This window comes from Ostrinia nubilalis, chromosome 20 (genome assembly GCF_963855985.1).
Source record: "Ostrinia nubilalis chromosome 20, ilOstNubi1.1, whole genome shotgun sequence".
Taxonomy (NCBI): Eukaryota; Metazoa; Arthropoda; class Insecta; order Lepidoptera; family Crambidae; genus Ostrinia; species Ostrinia nubilalis.
This window is the reverse complement of record NC_087107.1, coordinates 12,051,784-12,075,759: the sequence shown is the minus strand read 5'-3', so window position 1 is coordinate 12,075,759 and position 23,976 is coordinate 12,051,784. Positions and strand designations below refer to the sequence as shown.

The following is a 23,976-nucleotide window of genomic DNA, read 5'->3' as shown; positions in this document are numbered from 1 at the left end:
ATTATGAGGAACAAAATGTTATGTCAATTAAACAAATAATTATGTAGTGAGTTAGGCTGGGTTGCACCATAAATATCTTACTTTAACTTTGACAAACGTCAAAAATCTGTCAAAATCCATACAAAAAGCACCGGTTATCGTCAAAGTTATGGTAAAAGTTGGGTGGTGCAACCCAGCCTTAGACTCGGTTTGGTTATAGTTAACACTTAGTTCGCCAGTCACTTTTTTCGTATAAGCTGTAACCAAACATCTTTTTCAGTGTAGGATATGAGGTAGAACTGTGGACACACGACCTCATAAAGGTAGCAGGAAGGTACTGGATTCAGGCCGCTACCAACCGATCAATCTGGAAATCATTGGGAGAGGCCTATGTTCAGCAGTGGACGTCTTGTGGCTGAAATTATGAAGCAGGACAGTTTATTATAAAGGTAGATTTATTTTCCCCTCGTCACATCACTATGGACACGAGCGATGATTTTATCATGCATTTGGTCACTTCAAGCCAAAGGGTGCTTTAATATGAGCAGGTTATCTGCATACTGATAAATAGGCTGGGGAGGGTTGTATTTTGTATACACTTTTGATATAAAGGCAAGTTTTCAGTTAATTTCAGGCACTGTCATAGATATTTTGAACGGTCTAAGAACAACCTGAATTTTGAACTAGCTTTTAGCTAAAATTCAAGTCTGTCACAGATTTTATCGCGATAGAAACGGTCATAAATAACGTAACTATCTCAACAAACGTCTCTACAATTTTTCATTTTCGGAAATTTGATCTAAATCGATTTAGTGGTTTGAGCATAAAAATGTTACATTATTAACAAGGTAGGGTAGTTTGTTTGAGGAGAATGAACAGTTCCATTTCAATATAAAGTCAGTCAATACACAACCTCGTCTTGTTACACTCAAAGTTCAAAATGATAATAATAATACGCGAAATTTTCAGGATCAAAGAACAACGACGCTAGATCGGCATTTGTTAATTTTAGATTCAGCTAGCGTGATTGGTGTATAAATCATAAGTGACCTTATTAATACGTCATAAGGTCACATTTGGCTTCTCGGGATTAGATTTTGAGTTGATTAGCATTAAATTATAATGAGATTTAACTTGAATCATTAGCGCGAGTATATCGTCTTTTATTCAATTAATTTCGTAATTCAATTTTGGTTCGGTCATGTTGGGGCTTGGAGTTATTATGGGATAAAGGTCGACATACAATCTGATATTGGTAGGTACATTAAATGATTAGACGTCTTTGAATAGCTACTTGATGATGATAAATTTTAAGAGTTACAGTTAATAGAGTCCTATGAAGGGAATTCCTAAATAGGATACCCAAAGTTTATTTCTATGGCGTTTCATGTAAATCTTGAAACTGCTGTCTTGAAATATCTTCACCTTAATTTTAACAAAGTCCTTATAATTATAGCAGAACATTATTTTTTCTTTGTAAATGCTGTAAATCATGATCAGTTCAAAAGTTGTTGCTTATAAATAACAATACAGTTCTTCTATCTGAAGATAGAAGATTGTGAACAATCTTTTTACGAATTTATCTATACAGGGTGTTAGGTAAATGGGTATATGAGCCGACACTAGCCCATGTTAACATGTGCATATAAATGGTATGGTGAAGTCAGAAATTTGATATTATCATTTAATTTTTTTTAATTTTCATACAAAATAAATTTTATGAAATCCAATTTCTATGAAAATCAAAATAATTAAAATGAAGATATAAATTTTCTGACTTCACCATATCATTTATATGCCCATGTTAACATGGGCTAGTGTCGGCTCATATACCCATTTACCTAACACCCTGTATAGTTATCTAGTAGTATCTGCCTGCGGCTTTGCCCTTTTAGGCGTCTGTTGTATCCTATAGAGGTTTTTATGTAAAAAATGTCATACTTACGATTTTCCAAAGTTTGTTCTGGGTCATTAAAATGTTTCTAGAACTCACGAATACATTTAAAAACAAGTCACGCGTAACTATGAAGTGATTTTCAACCACACAAGTGACAATACACTTGTATTTTATACTTGCAGATGATTTAATAGTATACGAATATACTACATTCATTCATTCATGCCCTGGGTCACTCCACAATCCGTTCTTTGACCAACATCGTCCGTTCAACAATGGGGAAATAAAATCTCATTTTTATATCATATTGCCGCTAGCGGCGGGCGGGATTTCAATAGTTTGTTCCCGTTTTTGCCCGTTCCCGTGGGCATTTAGAAAAATCTTCCTGGAATACACTCTAAATAAGACAAGTATAGAAAAATGAGTGCCATTTTGTATGGATGTTAAGTTGATTTGCTATGACTAGTTCTTTTATTTTGTAGAACTACGTAAGGTTTATAGCATTCGATGGTTTATTGAATCCATACTTATCTGTGCTTATATCCAACAAGCTCAAGTGGCAATGGATCGTCCATATTGTCGGAAAACCGACCAAATGTGACCTGAAAGAGTACTCAAATGCAGATAATAATCTTAACAAACGTAGCGCAGGATGTCCACCTACTCGATGGACTGACGATGCTCAGAAGAAGCTGGCAGAGGCTGGATGACAAAAACGAGAGATCGTGTTTTATTTAGTGCCTTGGTCCTGGAGGCTAAGTCCAGCAATGGACTACCATTACCTGAAATGATGATGAATGAACCTAAACATATCATAATTGCGAAAATAACTCTATCTGTAGATTTATGTATGTATTTGTGTTTCTAGCTTAAATCACAGAATCAATATTTGCACATTTTGAAATTTAGACACGAGTATCTACCTTCATTGGATCTTCGAAAAGGCCAATATTTTATCGCAAAAGGAAAAGTAGAACGCAGTGAAATATGTGATAATAATTTGTACGGGATCCCATGTTCCAGTCAGGAATAGAGAAATGCTTTTGATCCTTTTGATCGTGGAATGAAGCGGGTGAAGCCGCGGGCTACCTTAAAAAAACTAATTCTAAAAAAAATATACAAAAAGTAAAATTTTTAACTACACTGGCGAGCAAAAGTATGGAATCACCCTATTTGTTTCAAGCGATCATAAGAACTAAATGACTAATCTATACATATAAATAAAAATGAATTGTTGTTCGTTAGTCTGATTAAAACTCGAGAACGGCTGGGCCGATTGAGCTGATTTTGGTTTTAAAATGTTTGTCCAGGGTAGGTCTAAACGGTGAGCAAATAAGGAAAAATTGCGATGGCTTATTTATTGCCTTTAAGGCGGAACAGAGTTCGCCGGGTCAGCTAGTAGAATATAAATAATAATAATGGTACCATTTCAAAGGTAATATTGTGTACTTTAAATTGATACCATAGATACATACTTACACATTCAGTTCTTAAGATCACTCGGAACAAAACACAAGGAGGTGATTCGTGGAGGTGCGTTCACTTTAACTTGACTACTCCCACTTTCACCTGCAAGCTTTCAAGAGGAGAGCGTATCTTTACCTTAAAGGCCGGCAACGCACCTGTAACGCCCCTGGGTCTGCGGGTGTCTATGGGCGACGGTAATCACTTACCATCAGGTGATCCGTCTGCTCGTTTGCCTCCTACTACATAAAAAAAAAAAAAACTTAGCACCAGGTGCGATTGTGTCAAATATCTGCCTTGTTATGCATAGAAAAAACTGACCGCAGAAAACATTCAGTGTCGCAAAAATATTTTAACTCATTCAATGCCCAAGCCTTTCTTCCTTATTTTAATATTTGATACGCGCAAAGTTTGTGCTTTCTAAGAAAATATTAATTTTATTACCATTTCAATAGAAATATCATGGAGGCGTGCTCTAACACAAAATTAACAGTAGAACAAAACTGCTAACTTATTCAGTTTCGAGGTTAATAATTAGTGAAAGAAGTTTGATTAATAAGAAACCTCGTTGTTAATTTCAAAGTCCTATTATGAAAATTAAAGCTTATGTTTGTTGAACTAGCATGCTCAAACTGCTGAACCAATTTTAATAAATTTAGGTACTTAGAATGAAAACTGAAGTAGAATAGGGGCTAGGGGGGTAAAACAACCAGTGTCCAAGATACAGTGAAGTTTGAAAAAGTCGTAACGATGCGATCACGAATGCAATTGTCTACAGGCATTGTACTACAAAGACATCGATTTTGGATCCCACAATGAGTGCTGATCTTAGTTTTTTTAAAGACCTAGGTCTTTAATAATACTTGTATTTAAAATCTGCTTGGAACCTATGTGATCGTCCTGCTTTACAAATTTAAACTCTTTCTAAATTAAGCTCGTCTGTTTGATAGGAAGTAATATAAATAATTCAAAGTCAAAAGTCAAAGTCAAAATTTCTTTATTTGTTTAGACTAATAAATAGTTCTTACAAATCGTCATTTTGCTCTTAAGGAGCCTCTACATGTCTCATAATCTTTTTACCCTACCAGTGCTTCGAGACCAACATTTGGCAAGTGCTGAGAAGAAGCGCCGCAACAAACTCAGTCACCACTGTCTGCCGGTTAATATATAAATAGAAATAGTAGTAGTAGGTACATTCGATTCAGGAGCAGTTCACTGAATTTACCATGCATTCTTGTATGGTGTATTATAAGAATGGGTATACAAGATTGCGTGTAATATTAAACAAGGTAGTGACGTGCTAATATCTAGACTTACATATTAATACAAGTTCCTCCTTCACTGTTTCCCTAAAAGTAACTAAAACATCACCACCAACACTTTGACAAATCACACACGATTAGCGCTAAGCTTTTAATTAACATTCCAAGCTTTACCGACACAATTTCGGGGAAAGCTCCCAAAGCTCCCGAGGCAGTGCACTCGTGCGCACGACTCGCTTCCGTTCCGTTTGAAGTCCTGACGGCTGTTGACTCGACACTCGGGTCTAAACGGGTAGAGTCTTGACTCTGGAAATCGTTGAATGAGACCAGTGTGCTTACCATGAGTTTACGTTAGGTGTGCTCGCTAGCGACTGCGTCAAAAAATCTATGAAGGTTTTAGTTCCTGAAAGTAGCCGCTAGGAGCGTTGTACAATTTGTCATTCATTTAATGATTTTTTTTACGTAGTCGCTAGCAAGCACAACTAACGTAAACTCATGTTAAGCACACAGATCGTTGCATCGGTTCACCTATGACATATTATTTCTACCCCAACGCAATGGCATACCATAAAAAAACATCTTAGTCCCAACGGCCATCAGTTCTACCGCCCACTGTCACTTGAGTTTGACAGTTACTTTGGTTCTCTTACGGATCTTCTTATTTCAGAATCGACAATAGTTCAATGCTGATCTGCTGAACAGAATATGGATATTTCTTTTGATATTTCGATATTGCTACCATTGGAAAAGGGAATGGACATTCATAAATAATTCCTTGATTGTAAGCAAAAATAAATCGAGCCAAAATAACAGAACCCACAAATCATGGGTTTATATTTCCCTTTTATTTCCGTCCCAACACCTCATGTGACCTTTGGAAGGTCGAAATTTAATAATTAGACATTACATAATTATCCCATTGAGCAATAAACCCGGGTGGAGCCCCTGAATGGGCCCTTTCGACCCAAGGACACGGAAACAATCGCGGGCACACATTAAATGATTACAATGAAAAAAACACGGCACGCGAGCGTTAGGGTTGAGGGGACATTTTTAGGAATTGTTATTTAAATTCTTACACCATGTGATGTCATTTTTCAAGGGATCTTTATTGCTTCCTTGTGGGAAGATAATGGTTTGTTTTGAAGGCTGACACTGGTTAATTTATTCAAAATATAGTGGTAGAAGTGGAAGGGTATAAAATTATATGAGGGTATGTAAAGTCGCTCTTGAAAAGTAACTATAATTGCAAAAGATATTATATCTTTCTTGTCTTTCATGACTTTTCCTTAAAGTAGAAGTGCAAAATATTATTATAATAGGTATTTAACTAAAACAAAGTAAATTCATAAATTGTTAAGAGTTTCTTCTCTTTCTCTGTGGGTTTGGAAAAACTAAGATCAAAGTCTCACTGTCTTAGTACTGGACCAAGGAGAAACTGAAAATTAAGCCTCAGTTGACTTATTACTATACCTATTATTTTAACAGGAGTTTTTCTATGCAGTTTGACAGACTTGACGTTTGTCAAAATTAATGTGCGATGGTGCAACCTATATAGCATAACGCCCGTATTCAAAAATTGCTTAAGTGAAGCAGCAATTCCAACGCACAGAGTTGAATAGAGCTCTGTGATTTCCTTTTTTTTGTGAGTGACCCTGTACGTCCACGCCCACTGTGAGACCTCATAGTAATGTTTGTGAATACGGGCGTAAGTCTAAAGGTACAGAAATACATGTCACTATTTCGCGCAGCCCTATTCAAGGTTGCCATATAGAAATTATTTCAGCACGCTCAATCAGACGGGTTTTGGCAGATTACCGGCGCGTTTTTAACTTTAGCCACGCCAGTCCCGGGGGCGGATGGGAACTTATGTGGGTACAAACTGGGTTGAACCGGCCTGGGGTTGAAATGGGGTCCAGTGGGACCGTCAGCCTGTGCTTTCGGATGTGAAATGTTTATGTTCAGTTAGCTGAGTTTTGTGGGGGAGAAAATGTGGGTTAGTTTAAACAAGGTGCAAATACCGATTACGTTTCGAATATTTAAATCAGGCAGACGCTTGGTAGTACGTTTACAATTTTTTTTGCGAATAATTTACTAATATTTAAGGTTATGAGAACCAGAAGTCAATTCCCAGTTTCAATTCCCAGTGGAGGCAATTTTCTGGTGGTTGGACTTGTCCTAGTTCCGCCTGGCGAGCTACCATCATCTTACCTAAGTCTCTAACCATAAACAACGCTGTGCCTGTTTACTTACACCATTATTGTGTTAACAATATTCCTCTGAGTGCTCGAGAGTTCCGACTTCCGGGTGATTCTCTTCATAAATTTGTTACGAAAAGAGCAAAAATAAAAAGCCGTATTGCGTTTGTTCGAAAGTCTGACATCTTTATTTTGTTTCAATTTCTTTTTAATTCCTGTCCTTGACACCGGGTGAAGCTCGTTTCCACCCTCGGTCTGATCATAACTTTCCATCAGGCACCTAGAGAAAAGACGTCTGAAATAAAGCGTGTCTTACCCCTTGTTAAAATTATCTCATTTAAACTTAAGGATAAAAACTATTACACAAAGCCGTAATAGTAGCAGTACCCTTATATTTAGTAAAAATCTTCAGAAGCATATTTTGAAAACCTGTTGTGTGTAATAATAACCAGAGTGCAAAGTGTCCCCATTCTCATGGCAGAGTTGTCCCAAGACATTGTCCCGATAACGGGTTCATTATTATGATTACCACATCCTCACCGCACCCTGGCCTCTATTACCACCACATATGGTCCACATCCCTCAAGCAAAACTTCGGCTAGACCCTTAGTAATAAGATAATAAAGAACGGACATTTTCTGCTTTTGCCCATACAAATATGTTTGTCATAACTAAAATTGGAACAGAAGGGTCACAAAATCAAGCAATCTTCCTTAATCGGCCTGATCTTCACTTTCCATCAGGTGAGTGAGATGTAGACCAAATATTTCCTCGTTGTGGATAAAAAACAATTGCTTGTCAGTCTTGTAAATTAACTTTGTAGGTTTTACGCGATGCATCTGATCTAAATCTGATGAATATCAATTTGTAGGAGACGGGTCTAAACGCGACGTTTATTAATGAGTTACATTATGTACTCACGGCTTGACGTTTCGGCTGCGATGCTGCAGCTGTGGTCCCAAGCAGACTGGCGGTTAGCGGCGTCGTCCGTTCGGGCGGGCTTGAAGATTTTCAACTACCCTCATTGTTACACTACCACTAGTGATGTTACCATGACACACAACACTCACAGTATCCGTATTCTGATGAATATCATTTGACACACATGACACATACAACCAAGTTTTTAGTCATACGCTTACATACCTAATAGAGGAAGTCCACACCTAATTTGTAAACATTAATTGTAGATTTATTCTTTATTTATTTATAACAGACAAACATATTTATTTCAGATAGTACCTTTTGGGCAGAAAACCCTTTTATCGCCATTTACTTTAAGCCATAATCACTGTGTGCCACATACCTAAGTTTTTAGTGAGTGGAAAGTACAAAAAGGCTTCTAAATTGCGAGTTTAAGCCAAGTATGTGACGTTTAATATGTGCATACGCTGTCGAAATTACACTACGCTTTGTGAGTAACAAATGACACCTTGGGACATTCACCTTCTTTTTGTGTTCTGTGGTTCACAGTTTTTGAGCAAGGTAAACCTACTGAGCCTGTCTCTACTATGTGTTTATCCCCCACATTCGTATGGATTAGTTTGGCTAGTCAGCCGTTTTGTATTTATTAGTTTCGATCAAACCGTAATTATGTTATTATTCTTGCTACTTATTTTTGTAGTCAATATCATGTAACTAATTAGTTTTCTTCCTCAACGACAGTGTTTGTTGATAAATATGTGATATCGGATACTAATGATATAACAATTCGTTGGGGAATTGGATAATTATCCGGAAATAAATATAAGGAGATTAGTATTAATAACAACAATGTTACGACTACGAGTAATTAGGTATAAGTATAGTATTGAATTTATATACGGGACTATTCCCACCTCTCGTTCCCACCGCTGCAACTCCTGTGTAGCCAGTGGGCAGTGTTGCCAGTCGGGTCTTGTCAGAAATTACCATAAATATAAAAAAATGTAACCTTTTTGAATAAAAAGTAACCTTCCTACGGGGGGCGGGGGGGCGGGGGGGGGGGCGGGGGGCGGAGCGATTGTGTAAGGTTGTCCATGGATGGAAAATGAATATAGCCTGACCAGGAACATAAAAACCCTCGCCATGTTGCGGAAAACTAATGGTACTAATTTCTTTTAATGGCAACAGTAACTGAAAACTTCATTGACATGTCACCTTGCATGTCAGTCTATTGCTGTCAAAGTGTAAACAAACTTTATTTTAAATGTGCGCAATTGATTTTGTGAATTAAATTGCTAAAATCTTTTTATAGTCGTGAAAGAAAAGTGGTTCACAATGTGTTAAAGTATTTGTCGAAGAGAAATAATAAGGGTTCGGACAATATTTTCATTGAATAATGTTTCCAACAAAGGTTGTCAAATTTACTGACATGTTTATCACATAGTACAGTCCACTATGAAAATTAGCTGTGGTTTGTTTCAACTACCTATTTTAAAAATTTTTGTCACTTTCTAAGTGTTGAATTTTATGGAATTGGGAAAGAAGTACCGAGTTTGAAGCGTTCATGAGCAAACATTGCAGTTGAATATTCAAGTTCTGAGTTTGATTATTGATGAATAATAAAATAAATCCTACTAGTTCGATTGATGGTTTCATTTAATTTATTTAAACCAGGTTACCTATAATAATATTTTTTCGTTAATTTATAAAAATATCAAATTAGCCCGTAATCCTGAATCCTGATACATAAAGTTAGCCTATTAATTTAACACAGGTACGACTGTACTCAGTGTTGCACTATCAAATGCAATTGACGCGCCTCTGTGCCAGGGTTTTTATGTTCCTGGTCAGGCTATACAATTGATCATCAATCGTTTACCTAATTGCCCATGAAGACCGAAAAGTGACCGGTCGTATAAAAACGTTTCATGGATTGATTTAAAAAACATTCGCTAAACCTCATTTTTTTAACAAATAATAAATCAAATTCATGTTTAAATGCAGTTTATGACATAATTTTTAAATTGTCACTATTAATATTTTTTACTGAATAACCTGTAAAAGTTAATTCTACAATTTCTGAAAAGTAACCTAAAAGTAACCTTTTCATTAGTGTAACCTAAAAGTAACCAATGCAGTTCAAAAGTAACCTAAAAGGTTACAAAAGTAACCTTCTGGCAACACTGCCAGTGGGCTAATTCAAATGCATTTGTCGAGAGTAGAAATCGTCTGTCAAATAATTTTCTAGTAATCAATTTTGAACTGATTGTCAAGGTAGTACAGTTGAAAATTGAATATCAAAGCCAGACTACGCCTAATGTCAGATCAGCCGATGGTAGATGCCAAATTTCCAATATCGCGTACGAAGACGGAGAACTTTGTCAATATAGTGGTACATAAGGGTCATAATTAGTGGATGCCGACGATTTTCGCGCTGTCATCTCAACGACTGCCCACCCTTGTCGTTAGAGCAGTCGACTGGATAGAAAGCATGGAATTAACATGGTGATTGATAAACTAGGTGAATCTGGAATTGCAGTAAAGGACAGTGCCAATTGGCTCCGTAATAATAAATTTGTTAAAAATACATTTTCACACCTTTTACCGTAATTGTAGTTTAAATCGTGAAGTTTATATTTGACTATCATGTGTGAGTGTTATCTAGTGTATTGCTGCTAGTAATAAAGTGTTATAACAATACAAACTAAATTTGGACAGAGTGACACCAAGTGACACTAATTAAACTGATAATTGGTTATAGAGAACATTTTTAGTTGCAAGAGCATCAGTGATCTGCGTAATCAGTGTCGTAATAACATCAAGCACCGATATCGCCAAACATTTTCAAGGATTTTGATACATAATTTAAAAACCGTTATTTTGAATGTGTAAACAAACAGTGCTGCAATGATGTTCCATCAAACTGTATTTCGTCACTAAAAGACTCGTAGCGCCATCTGTTAGTGAGTAGTGAAAGTGAAAAGCAACTATCACCGCCATCTAGCGTACAGAAGAATAGGCATTTAAAAGCTATTAAGAATTACCACTAGGCATCGATAGAGGGCGTTACGTACACCAACAACAGAAAAATGGCTTCGACTAAAACGGAAAATTACGGTCCTTGCGCTGCTTGCTTTCAAATTATATCATCTCGCCAATTTTTGAAATGCTGTCTATGCTCTAAAAAGTACGACATCATATGCGTCAATGTGAGTGAGCAGCGTTTTTACAACACCATGACCAAACTGCACAAGGATAATTGGAAATGTGACGAATGCAGAAATAAAATGCCTAAAAAGGATAACAGCAAAACTCCCGTAAAACCAGAAGTCTCCAACGTCAACACTCGAAGGCGCATGAACGCGGGACCGCCGGCTGCCTCCCCATCGAGCCCTCCTCCACTCCGCGCGGCAGAGGGCGCCACAGATATCTCAACACCTACATCGGCGGCTGCTGAACTCGCCACTGAAATCAGACTGCTGCGGGAGGAGATGAGAGCGGTTCGCGAGGAGATGCAGGAGTTCCGGGGCACCTTAAATAGCCTCACCACCGCCGTCGAAGTATGCAATCATCGGATAGACGGACTGGAGGCCCGGATGGATGCTGTCGAACAACGGAGCGGAGACACCATCAACTCTCCCGCAACCGCGGCCCTGGAGCGTACAGTTGCAGACCTGAAACTGGACTTGAACGAGCGTGACCAGGAACTTCTATGTAACGACATAGAAATTTCAGGAATACCTGAGGAGAAAAATGAGGGTTGCTCTCACATCATACTCACGGTCGCTCAAAAACTAGGAGTTAAACTGGAGGAACAGGACCTTGTGAGTGTGCAGCGAGCTGGCCCCGTGCGGCACGCGGCGGCGGGAGACGCGCCGCCCCGCCCGCGCCCCCTGGTGGCGCGATTGGCGCGGCGCGCCCCGCGGGACCAGCTGCTCGCGGCGGCGCGGGTGCGGCGCGACGTGACTACTGCAGGCTTAGGCTTAAGTTCAGCTACTAAGCCTTTTTATGTCAATGAACGCTTAACTCCTACAAATCGCAATCTTTTTTACAAAGCTCGTATGGAAGCAACCCGTGCTCAGTGGAGGTATGTGTGGACCCGTGAAGGCAAATTATACGCGCGTAAAGACCATGGCGCGCCACGCCATCGACTGCGCTCAGAATTGGACATTGACAAAGTTTTTGGTTAATGTTTGCGTTCGCTCATTTCCTTTGCTTAATTTTTGTTTATATTTACATAGATTTTACGTTAAAAGAAACTCAAAATATTATTTTTATAACCACGAGGTTTGTTGTTAGTACTTACATAGATGTTCATAAATTATTACCACAGTATTTATCTTATGCATACATTGTTACTATTTTTGTTATAATATATAAGCTTAGTCGGCGCCATGTAACCATTTTGAGGGAGTATCTTAACAATTGTAATTATATTGATATTTTATATGCGAATGCTCTCCGCTTCGTAATTATTCACAAAAACCTTACATTGGGACTTCTTAATCCGGGCTCGCTGGGTACCCGCCATGACGAATTTTTGGTGGCATTGGAAAGGCATGACGTGGATGTTATGGCTATCAACGAGACATGGCTTAGGGATGGTGAGGAGAAGCGGGCGCCTACCCCACCAGGTTACACATTATTACATATACCACGCCCTATAGATGTACGATCACGTGGTGGAGGTGTAGGCTTTTACCTCAAAAGAGGTCTTTATGCACGTGTTTTGGACCACCCCGCCGGCCTCGCAGTGGAACAAATGTGGCTCGGTATCAAGTTAAAGGGCATTAAAATTGCTGTGGGTACCATGTATCGACCGCCTTGGCAGTCTGTGGATACACTGCTGGATGCGTTGGCGGAGTCACTTACATATTTTTCAACTTTTGATCAAGTTATTGTAATGGGGGATTTCAATATAGACATGCTGCGTACAGATGAGTCGGACTCAAAGAAACTTATAGCTTTACTCAATAGTATGAATTTGGTTCAATATGTGACAGAGCCAACGCATTTTACTGGGCATTCTGAAACGCTTCTAGATTTAGTTTGTAGTAGTATTAAAGTAACCAATTTGGTAGTGGATCACATACCGGAACTTAGTGCTCACGCATTCATTTCTTATCAAATTAATGTAAAAAAGCCGAAACTGAAGCCTAAATTTATTTCCTATAGGCCGTTAAAGGATATCGATTTAGATCTTTTTAATGCGCATGTAGATGATATAGCCTGGGAACAGTTACTTTCTGACTCTGTTAACGACACCGTCGCTGCATTTAATAGTAAAATCATAGAACTATTCGATATTCATGCCCCAGTCAAGAAGATTTATATAAAGAAGCAAAGCTACCCGTGGATAACACAGACCATAAAAGACATGATTGTATTAAGAAATAAAGCACAATCCAAAAGTCGTAAAACAAAGCTTGAAAGTGATAAGAACTACTACAAGGAACTGAAACGTTTAGTCAACGAGGCCATCTATCGTGAAAAAACTGCGTATTATCAATATTGCATAAATAAGAACTTAAAAGACCCCCGAACACTCTGGAAAAATATTAAACGAAATGTTGTAGATTTTAAAACTGAAGCTGCAGACTTACCGGAAGATATAAGTGACCCCGACCGCATTAATGACCATTTCTTGAATGTCCCCGGTGATGAAAGGGTTAATGATTCTCAGCTTGCATATTTCTCTTCTCATCGTTTCAACGATTCGGTATTTTCATTCGGAAAAGTGCATGAGGAAGTGGTTTTCAAAATTATAAAAAGCATCACGACCAACGCTCAAGGTGTGGATGGGATAACGCTTAACATGATACTTTTAACCCTACCGCGTACTTTGAGTCTCATTACTGCTATCATAAATAAATCCCTTATAACAGGTACTTTCCCAGATACTTGGAAAAACGCGATAGTTAAACCGCTACCTAAAACAAGTAATCCCACACAGCTAAAAGATCTTCGCCCAATTAGTATTTTACCATTTATGTCGAAAATAGTAGAAAAGGCAGTAAACATACAAATTAATGAGTACCTACATAGAAATGACATCTTACCAGAGAAGCAGTCGGGCTTCCGTAAAGGACGGAGTACGGTGACAGCTTTACTTGACGTTGTCGATGACATTTTGGCGGGACAGGATGTAGGGCGGGGATCGGCTTTGGTGCTATTAGACTATTCCAGGGCATTCGACACTATTAACACGCAATTGCTTATCGCAAAACTTAAATACTACGGATTTGATGATATTGCACTTAAGTGGTTTTCTACTTATCTATTCGATCGTTCGCAACAAGTAGAAGTTATATCTAGTAGTGGTGTAAGACATGTATCTAGTACTTCCCCTGTAAACAGAGGTGTCCCACAGGGCTCCATACTCGGACCTCTACTCTTCATTATTTATACTGCTGACCTGCCACAAACAATAGTACATACTAAACATCATTTATACGCAGATGACCTGCAGATACATATTTCTTTTAAACCGTCGGAAACCAGCGAAGCCGTATGTAAAATTAACCAAGAACTCCAAAATATAGCTGAATGGTCTGAAGAAAATAACTTAGTTTTGAATCCGGATAAAACCAAGTTCTTGATTTTGGGTTCAAAGTATCAAGTCAACCAAATCAATAATAATTGTGCTTTAGAAATTAAATTGAAGAACACCAACATTGAACGAGTAGATGAAGCTAGGAATCTTGGTGTCTGGATGGATGGCGGTCTGAAATTCGAAAAGCATGTTGGTGCTGTTGTTAAGCAGTGCTACTACAGACTGAGGGTGTTATACCAGGTAAGGCAGTACCTGAGCACAGAGATGCGAATTTACCTTTGCGAATCGCTCATACTGTCAAAGATGAACTATGCGGATTCTTTGATTGGACTGTGTCTATTAGCCCGTACAAAAAAAGTGATTCAACGTCTTCAAAATTCTTGCGCTCGTTTTTGTTTCGCCATACCTCGTAGATCTCACATAACGCCGTATCTAAATAGCAATAATTTGATGAAGATGGAAACACGACGCAAGCTACATTTTGCAACTTTGCTTTTTGGTGTTATAAAAGAGGGGAACCCATCATATTTGTTTAAAAAATTACAATTCACTAAACGGAAATCTCGCATGAATGATAGACTAATGTGCCCAACGTACAACACAGCTGCGTTTAGGGGCAGTTTTAAATATTCAGCATCAAAGTGTTGGAATAATATCCCTCCACCCATCAGAGAATGCACGCACATTGGATCATTCAAAATTAAATACAAAAGACATCTGGTTGAGACGCAAAAATCCGAATAAAATAATGATCTATAGGTATATTTATTACGTATATAATGTGCAATTGTAGCTAATAATAAATAATAATTGTAAATAATTAGAAAGATGTTCGTTTAATATAGTATGTATGGTATATATTTTCGAAAATATTTTGTGTTTACGTAGGTGTTCTGTTTTTGTTTTATTTTTTGAAATTTTATAAGTTTGTTTTTGTTTTTGTAAGGCTAGACGCCCTCTCTACCTATAAACGGTGCTCGCAGAATATCAGTGTCGAGGTACTACGTGCCTCGGCTTATGCTGAGCGAGGACCTGTTTGGTACAATTTTATTTTAATTTTAAGTTTTAATTTGTATTGTGTTGTGCCAAATAAACGTTTTTTTATTTATTTTATTATTATTATTTATTTATAAATAAGCATAGGTATTTTATAACCACAGAATGCTTTTTGCTTAAATTTGAAAATAAAGGATATTGTTCTGCGTCCATACATCGTTCGCCCCAAGACCCCCAAGCAATGAAATAATGATTTTTATATGTGAAATTAGGTACTTAACGATTGTCACCTTATACTCCACTAGCTTTTCGCTCGCGGCTTCGCGCGCGTGGCCTACATTAGGTACCTACATATTTTACGGAACCCTATTATTTTCCAAAATAAAATTTAGCCTGTTACTCGTGGATAATGTAGCTTTCGAATGGTGAAAGAATTTAATAAAAACGGTCCAATAGTTTTTGAGTCTATTCAACAAACCAAACAAACAAAGTTTTCCTCTTTATAATATTAGTGTAGATACTTAAAGCACGGATAAGCGGGAGATTCGTTACAATAGGAAAAATGCTTCAGATTTTGAGGTTATTAGCATAACAGAAGTACATTTCCATTTTCTATCTTCTATAGGTACTTATAATAAATCTGTAGAGAGGTCAACTCTGTACATGAAATATATTTTCAAAATAACTATCAGGGGGTGATACTGATGCCAAAAATGCAATCAGTAAAATTTTTGTCTGTCTGTCTGTCTGTATGTTCCTTATAGAAACAAAAACTACTCGACGGATTTTAACGAAACTTGGTACAATTATTCTTCATACTCCTGGGCAGGTTATAGTATACTTAGAAATTCCCACGGGAACAGGAATTAGCGGGAAAATCCTTTTGTATGAAAAATATAAACCGCTTAAGTTAGACGCTTTAAATTTCGCACGTAGGTACTTTAGTAAACTAATTCCCACGGGAACTGGAATTCGTGGGAAAATCCCTTTGTATGAAAAATCTAAACCGCTTTAGTTAGACGCTTGAAATTTGACATGTAGGTATCTTAATAAACTTAAAGCTTAGTTACAACAGGATATTGCAAAATTCCCACGTGAACGGGAAAAAACATTTGAACGAAAAAATCTAAACCGCGTAAGATAGATGAAGGGGGTAAAACGGGATCCACGCGTACGAAGTCGCGGGCGGCCGCTAGTTGCTAATAAAACTATTTATTGTCAAGAATTATATGTATAATAATGCGAATTCCCGTTCCCGTGGGAATTAGTTTACTAAAGTACCTACGTGCGAAATTTAAAGCGTCTAACTTAAGCGGTTTAGATTTTTCATACAAAAGGATTTTCCCGCTAATTCCTGTTCCCGTGAGAATTCCTAAGTATACTATAACCTGCCCAGGAGTATGAAGAATAATTGTACCAAGTTTCGTTAAAATCCGTCGAGTAGTTTTTGTTTCTATAAGGAACATACAGACGGACAGACAGACAGACAAAAATTTTACTGATTGCATTTTTGGCATCAGTATCACCCCCTGATAGTTATTTTGAAAATTATATTTCATGTACAGAATTGACCTCTCTACAGATTTATTATAAGTAGGTATAGATATGTAGGAGAGACGTCTTAATTACACTTTAAATCGTAGATCGATAAAGAACCCCTTTGTCAAACCGTATGAATAGCAGCAAATAGAACTTTGCGTATTGGAAAAATAGGAATGCCTACGGAAAAGCCAAACATTTTTTAAAAAGAAGTTAATATATTTTACTTACATTTAAATCCAAAAATATCTTTATTCCGACCCAAGGGTAAGTAGGCAGTTATGTAGGTATAAATGAAAATACGTATGTAGGTACTTATTATTTATTAATGGTCATGTTCTACATTTTCTATTAAATATGGGCCCAATACATCAATGATGTCGCCATCACAACAAAGTACCATAAATGGTTTAACGAGATTCCGATATTTGTATAGGGAATAAGTTTTTTTTTTGGTATGCATAATTGCTACTTTTTTGCACATAAATGTATGTATGTACCATCCATGATGACAATAGCCTTTCTTTGTGGTAAATCGTTTCCTGGCTTCCCGAAAAGAGACTGGAACATAAAGGTTTTTTTGGGCTACTTCCTCTCTACTAATATGTTGTAACCCTAAATGTGCTGGTACGAAATGTTCCTCCATCATACTGCGTGCTTTCATTACATATTTTGTAAGAGTACTCCTTGAAATGCCAAGTAATGTAGCTATTCTGTCATCTGAATCACCGGTCCTCAGCTTCATTAAATAAGCACCAACTGTAGTAATTCGTGCTCTCTGATAGTATCTATGGCAAAGAAGATCTGAAGGACGAATCTGAAAATAAAATAAAACATCAGATTCACAGTTCAACAATAAGAAGAGCAATATTTATATAGGATTAACGACTTTTGTGTGTAACGGAATAGTAAGATGAGTGATGAAAGATAATTTATGATTTGAACGCTGAATGATGAGGAATGATTGGTCTATGGAGGAAACGAAAGGGATGAATGAGGAACGAGGATTGAGAGTGAGAATAGTGGTAGTTTAAAAGAGTAGTCTGTTGTTATGCAGGAAGTATAAATAAAACTTTACTGAGTTTATTTGGCTCAGGGAATTTTTAACTGGCTTTATAATAGTAAAAATTATGTTTAATATTATGTAAGTAATAATATTGCAATATTTTAATAATATAAGTCTATTTGTATTATACAGGGTGGAAACGATAAGTGATCTATAACACTTTTAATATTGTGTGGCTGGCATACATTTAGTATGGAGGCTGAAAACATTGAATTTTCGGATAGATCCAGTTAATTCTGTAACTATTTACTGATACCGTTAGAAAGAGCTCGTGAAGCACTTTCAGGATGAGTAACCAGTTTTTCGATATCTTGTGTAGTTTAGAAATAATCGAGTGAGATCACTTATCGTTTCCACCCTGTATAACCTGTATGGATGAGAGTAGTGGCAGATTGAAAGCAATGGAAGGAGTTGAAGGATGGGAAGGCTGATTCGGAAAAAACCTTTTTTATTATTATAATAAACCGGCATAATTATTTTTATGTATTATAAAACTGGCAGGGCTCTTACCTCTCTGGGTTGAATCCAATTTCGAACAATGTTTAATATATCTTGATTATTCTCTGTATCCAAACAATGACTTCAAGTTCGCAATAATGAACAACCACATCCAACACAAACTTGTTGGTGACCTACCGGGGCACCGGTTGGCATATCTGGAGAGTCTTGTGAAGTAGGTGTGGTATCTCTTTGCAATAATGAGTGACAAGCCCCACAGATGTAGTCATTTGCAGTAACCTGTTTAAAAATAATAATAATTAGAAATAAGTTTAAAAAAATTATCAGTTTTTTAATGTCCCGCACTTAAATTATTTTATTTTAGTATTAATTTACAGAAACCAATAACTTTACAAGAATTAGACTGATTGTATAGCCAATAACATTTTATTAAATAAGGACTTTAGCGTGCATTACCTCTAATGGAGTTAGTCGTTCCACAATTATGTTCCTGATGTTAATATGATGTTGAGTGTTAGTTCTCAGGGACATGAGCTGATGTGAACGTGTTCTAGGCTCTAGTGTTCTACTGCAAAGCACACATTTTCTGCTAAGATTTGAAGTAGATGCATTTGTGTTGTATTTTGGGCTTGGGTCCAACATGTTGTGCATATAAGATCATGAGCTGTAACCTGTAAAAATAAATAGATTCATTGCATGCCATGCCACACATACTCCTGTGCGTTGAATAAATTGAGCCGCAAACCATAAAAAAAATGATAATTCAATATTATGTGCTGTTAGTAGAATTTTGGGTCAGAGGGTAGGGTTAAACAGCTTTAGTAAATAAGCATTGTTGTTATAATAATTAATTATGACGTGTTACAAACTTAGTTACAAAAAATAATAATCTAGTAGTCTTAGTTCCAAAAAACAAAACAAAACAAGCTTTCATTGAGAGCAGGGAGATAGTGTCAAAGTAAATAATTCCTTAGATTTACACCAAAACCAGCTGGATTGTCAACTTAATTGTTGTTTCGCTCATGCCTCCATTGCGCTGTACCATCGACTAGTTTCTTACAATCGAATCGGGCCTGGCTGTCCACACTGTCCAGGGTTGAACCACAGATAATAGCGGAACATTCATTTCAAGACAACCCGCCATGAGAATGGCAATTCAGAAGTTTGGCAAGGCTAGTACTTATTCATAAGATTGCAGAGCAATATGTAGGTACTTACCGATCGAGGTGCTGCCCATTGTTGTGTATAATTAAGTTGCTCATTTTCTAACACCATAGAACCACCAGCCGAGCCTTGGCCGAGCCACACAAAAACAGTAAATCCCAGGCTGAGTATGTCGTTATTGCAATCAATCAGAGTCCGTTTGAATAGCCAAGTTTGTAGTTAATAAAGTTCCGAAAATAAAAGCTAAAACACAAACGAATCACAAAGAAGGATCAAGCAAGACAGCAACACAGCAAGAGTGAGTGAGAGAGAAAAGGTGATGCGAGTGAATGACAATTTGACTAACAAATAGGGATGTCCATTTAGAATAGACATAATCGATTAAATTGATCGTTTTTGAAAAATTTTATTTTTAAACATTGTGTTGCTATAAATATTTATTTTATTTATTTAATAGGACAACCAACAAGACATACACTGGAAGACAATCAATATTTACAACGTATTTAACTTAATCTAAGTGCTGCCTTAATTATAGGTTGCCACGGCATGCAATAGTGGACTTATACATAAACAGTGTCTACACTTAAAGAAAAGAGTAAATATGTAAATGTAGGTAAATAAATGTGATTAAATATACATAAAAAAATGCAATAATCCACTGAAGCGCTGCGGGCGCGGCGGATCTGCGCCCGTCTAAAGGTCTAATGATTAGACTCTAGTCTAATCGATCATACCATTATTTACTTAAATCGAATTAAAAAAGCGCATCTCTGTCTCTGCTCTGTCAATATGTCGGTGACTTTGATTTCGTTTAAATACTTTTAAAATATTTTTTCGAACTGCAACTTGTCCGATAGGTTTGGACACTTGCAAGTAAATAAATAAAATATACATAAAATTATGGTACATACTAAGTCTTTGAAAATCTTAGGGCGATTTTTATCAATGTCCTTTGTCTGCTCGATTGCATTGATGGTAAGGAGCAATGGTATTATCTATAATATCATTGGTAAGGAGGGACTGTTCTAAATACATATTATGATAGTTGAGATGGTTGAGAATATTTCCGGGTCGATCGCTTCCACCTTCGGCCTAGATAGTACCTACCTACCATAAAGTTAATAACTTTATGCTACCTACCTACTTATACGCCAAACTATCTTATGATTGTTATGCATTGTTAAGTAGGGTTATAAATAATACCTAATTATGATTGTTATGCATTGTAAGTAGGGTTATAAATAATTATAATTTACATAAGCAGCAGGTCGGTTATTTTTATTTAGGCAAATGTAATATTTTAAAAGACAATACGTACGATCAGATATTAAGATCAAAGATAAAGATTTCTGCTGTGAAAAAAAATATAAAACAGCTAACTTCTATATCAAGTTCCAACGTCGCTATACGTACCTACCTACTTAATGCTACTGGATTATACGTTCATAGCTCAGAAGTTTAGTCCTTTTTCAGCAGTGTTTAGTAAGAATATTATTACAAATGGGCTTTTAGGGATTTTGTTCACATGGAATAAACGACAAAGTTCTTAGTTACTTATCCAATAGGTAGTAGTAACATATATGTAGAAAACAGGAACTTAGATGCCAACGAAAGAAAATAGGCTATCAAATGTTGTTTTGGGGACTTACCTTTATAAAAATATCACATTTAAAAATTCATACCATTTGTTGTTATTTAAAAAACAATGTCAATTTTGACGATTAACTGAAAGTCTTTTATCTATGAATATAGTAGCGATATATGGTATCCAGCGGCAATGGCAGTGCAAAATTTTGACAATGACTGTAGTTATCATACTTCGAGTTTGTCCATGGAGACGGCAAAAGTCCTTTAGTTGGCCATAAAGTAAACTTAACGGAAAATGTTACTTAATTGATACCGAGGCGCAACCTGGAAGCATTGCTAAGTGTGCTCCTCGTTACTGGTTCATCGTTCGTCATCGTCATTGTTCGTAAAAACCGGGTCGCGGCAGGCAAATAATAAAATTAGTCTTATGTCTTCTCCCTTATTAACTTCGATGGATAAATAGCTAAACCTCCTTGCGCGTAACTGACGTTTGTTGGAAAACCGATTTTTTCAGGCCATCGGATTTTAATTTCAAAAGTCATTGACCAATCCCAGTTCATATAATAACTATTATGACGTTTTCTATTGGCCAAAAGATTTAACTCTCTAAAAATCCGCGTGCAACCATATCCTGCTTAAATATTGTGCACTTTATTCAGCACAGATTAAACAAGCTAAATGACAAATAGAATAGATTGAAATGACAGATTGCACTTGAATTACCCTACAGGATCTACAGCTTGTTCGTTTCAGCCAAATGACGTCCACTGCTGGACAAAGCCTCCCCCAAGGTTTTCCATAATGAGCGGTCCTGCGCTGCCCTCCAATCAAAACCCGACCAGTTAATTATCAAAGTCATTTGTGACTTTTACCTACTTTGACTTGGAACTTAAATAATTCATGCCCAAGCAGTGAACGCGCCTATAAAATGTTTTAAAGCGTTATCTAAGAAGTTTTTTTCCCAGAAACCATTTAACATACGAGCATAATGTAAGTACCTTCATGATGTTAAAAATATACCTTTATCCTTCCAAAAAATAATAAGGATGTGACTTTCCGCGAAACAGAAATGCCACGAGCAGAGTTTTGGCCAATTATTAAAAATCTTCTACTCGTACATTCTTCAATTATTCAAAACACACCTCATCTTATCACGAGTAAACTAATCTGAATCCAAATTCACATGGATAACGTAATCTTCAACCTGTACACAATAAAACTACACGTAGTGGGTTTAAGCCTTATGTCAAAATACAATGTCACCCAGGTGCAAGTCGGTCATTCTCCGGATCTGGATTATTTTGTTGATTACCCCGACCTTTTTTATTTTTGAATTTAGAGTAAGTTTAGGTAAAACATTTCAAAATAGACATTATTACGAGCATATTTTTTATATTGGCCCATCTGTAGCAAGCAGGAATAAAAAGTTATGCGACATCAAAATTTTCATGGTCGGGGTAATCAAAGTTGGGAGTCAGAGTAATCAAAAATAAAACAAAATATTTTATTTTCTAAGGTTTTTTTTAAGTTATGGTAAAATAAATGTTATTATAACTAGCCATTTGTTATTTTGATGTATAAACGACAATATTGTAAAGTTTCAACAAAATCTGTTAAGTAGTTGTTGCGTAAAAGAGTAAAAAACATACATATACATTATACATATAATATTAGTGACTCAATGTCCTATGTCTCCTATATGGGACAGAAGGCGTCCACAACAGTCCTCCATCGCATTCGGTCTTGAGCTTCGTGTTTGATCTCGCTCCAAGTCTTAACAGTGCGCCGCTATGTTTTTTTGGCGCGACCACGTTTGCATTTTCCCTGGGGGTTCCAATCTAGAACCTGCTTGGGGATCTGATCGGGGTCCCTTCGGAGAGTATGGCCGATCCAGTTCCACTTGCAGCGTTTATTCTGCTGAAAGATCGGTATTTCGTGGCAGCGTTCCAAAAGTTCGTCGTTTGAAGATTTTGGAGAATTCGGCGAAGACAGCGGCTGAAGAAGATCTGCAGCTGGTGCGAGATAAACTTAGTGACCTTCCACGTTTCACGCCCATAGAGCAGAACTGGTTTGACGTTGGACCCGAATATTTTGATCTTGCTTGGGTCAATTTCCGTGACTGCCATACGGCTCGAAGTTGTGCGAAGGTAGCTCTGGCCTTGGCAATGCGCGAAGTGATGTCCTCTTCGGTACCTCTAGGCTCTGAAACGATGCTCCCGAGGTAAGTGAAATTGTGGACTCGTTGGACATGCTCTGCACCAACGGTGTGCAATTCCTCACTCCAGATCGCATCTCTTGGGTCTTCCGGTACTGATACCCTTGCTTTACCCTTTTTTCGGCACAATAATTAGAAGCCCCTTATGCCAGTCGTCTGGGAGTTCCTCTTCCATCCAGATGTTTTCGAAGACAGGTGTCAGGACGTTAACGGCGGAGTTTACATCGGCTTACAGCATTTCAGCGGTGATAAGGTCGAGTCCAGGGGTCTTGCCAATTTTGAGGGATAATAATATTATGTATTAATAGGAGATAGTAATTTTGCTTATTAAACGTTATTTAGTTAATCATTCATTAGTAAAATTACAGTATTATTGATTACTCGGTGACAAAAGTCGGGGTAATCAAGGTCGGGGTAGTCAAAAAATTAAGGTTTATCCTGAGCCCCGCCCAATCTGTAAGTTGTATCCCATATGTTTTAATACACAAAAATGCGGTTACATGGACCATTATTCCTGTACATTCTCAAGAACTTTCCATGTAAAGAAACCTAAAAAAACAGGATAGAGTAAATCAATCGTGCACTGAACCAAGGTCGGGGTAATCATATTCTTATCTCGATAACTCCGAAATCCTGCGACGAGTTGCATTACCGATCACCTCGGCACGCA

At 37.2% G+C, this 23,976-nt stretch overlaps 1 protein-coding gene and 1 long non-coding RNA gene across 2 annotated transcripts in view; one reads left to right on the top strand and one right to left on the bottom strand.

Moving 5' to 3' along the window:
* The window catches only part of LOC135081905 (nephrin-like), a 183,528-nt gene that overhangs the window by 52,851 nt on the left and 106,701 nt on the right, over positions 1-23,976 (top strand). The window lies entirely within an intron of this gene.
* On the bottom strand, positions 17,129-19,811 carry LOC135081792 (uncharacterized). The gene is made up of 4 exons (XR_010259270.1): positions 19,556-19,811; positions 18,794-19,008; positions 18,389-18,616; positions 17,129-17,629 (listed from the first exon to the last, which is right to left on the bottom strand). It is a non-coding gene; the product is annotated as an uncharacterized LOC135081792 (long non-coding RNA).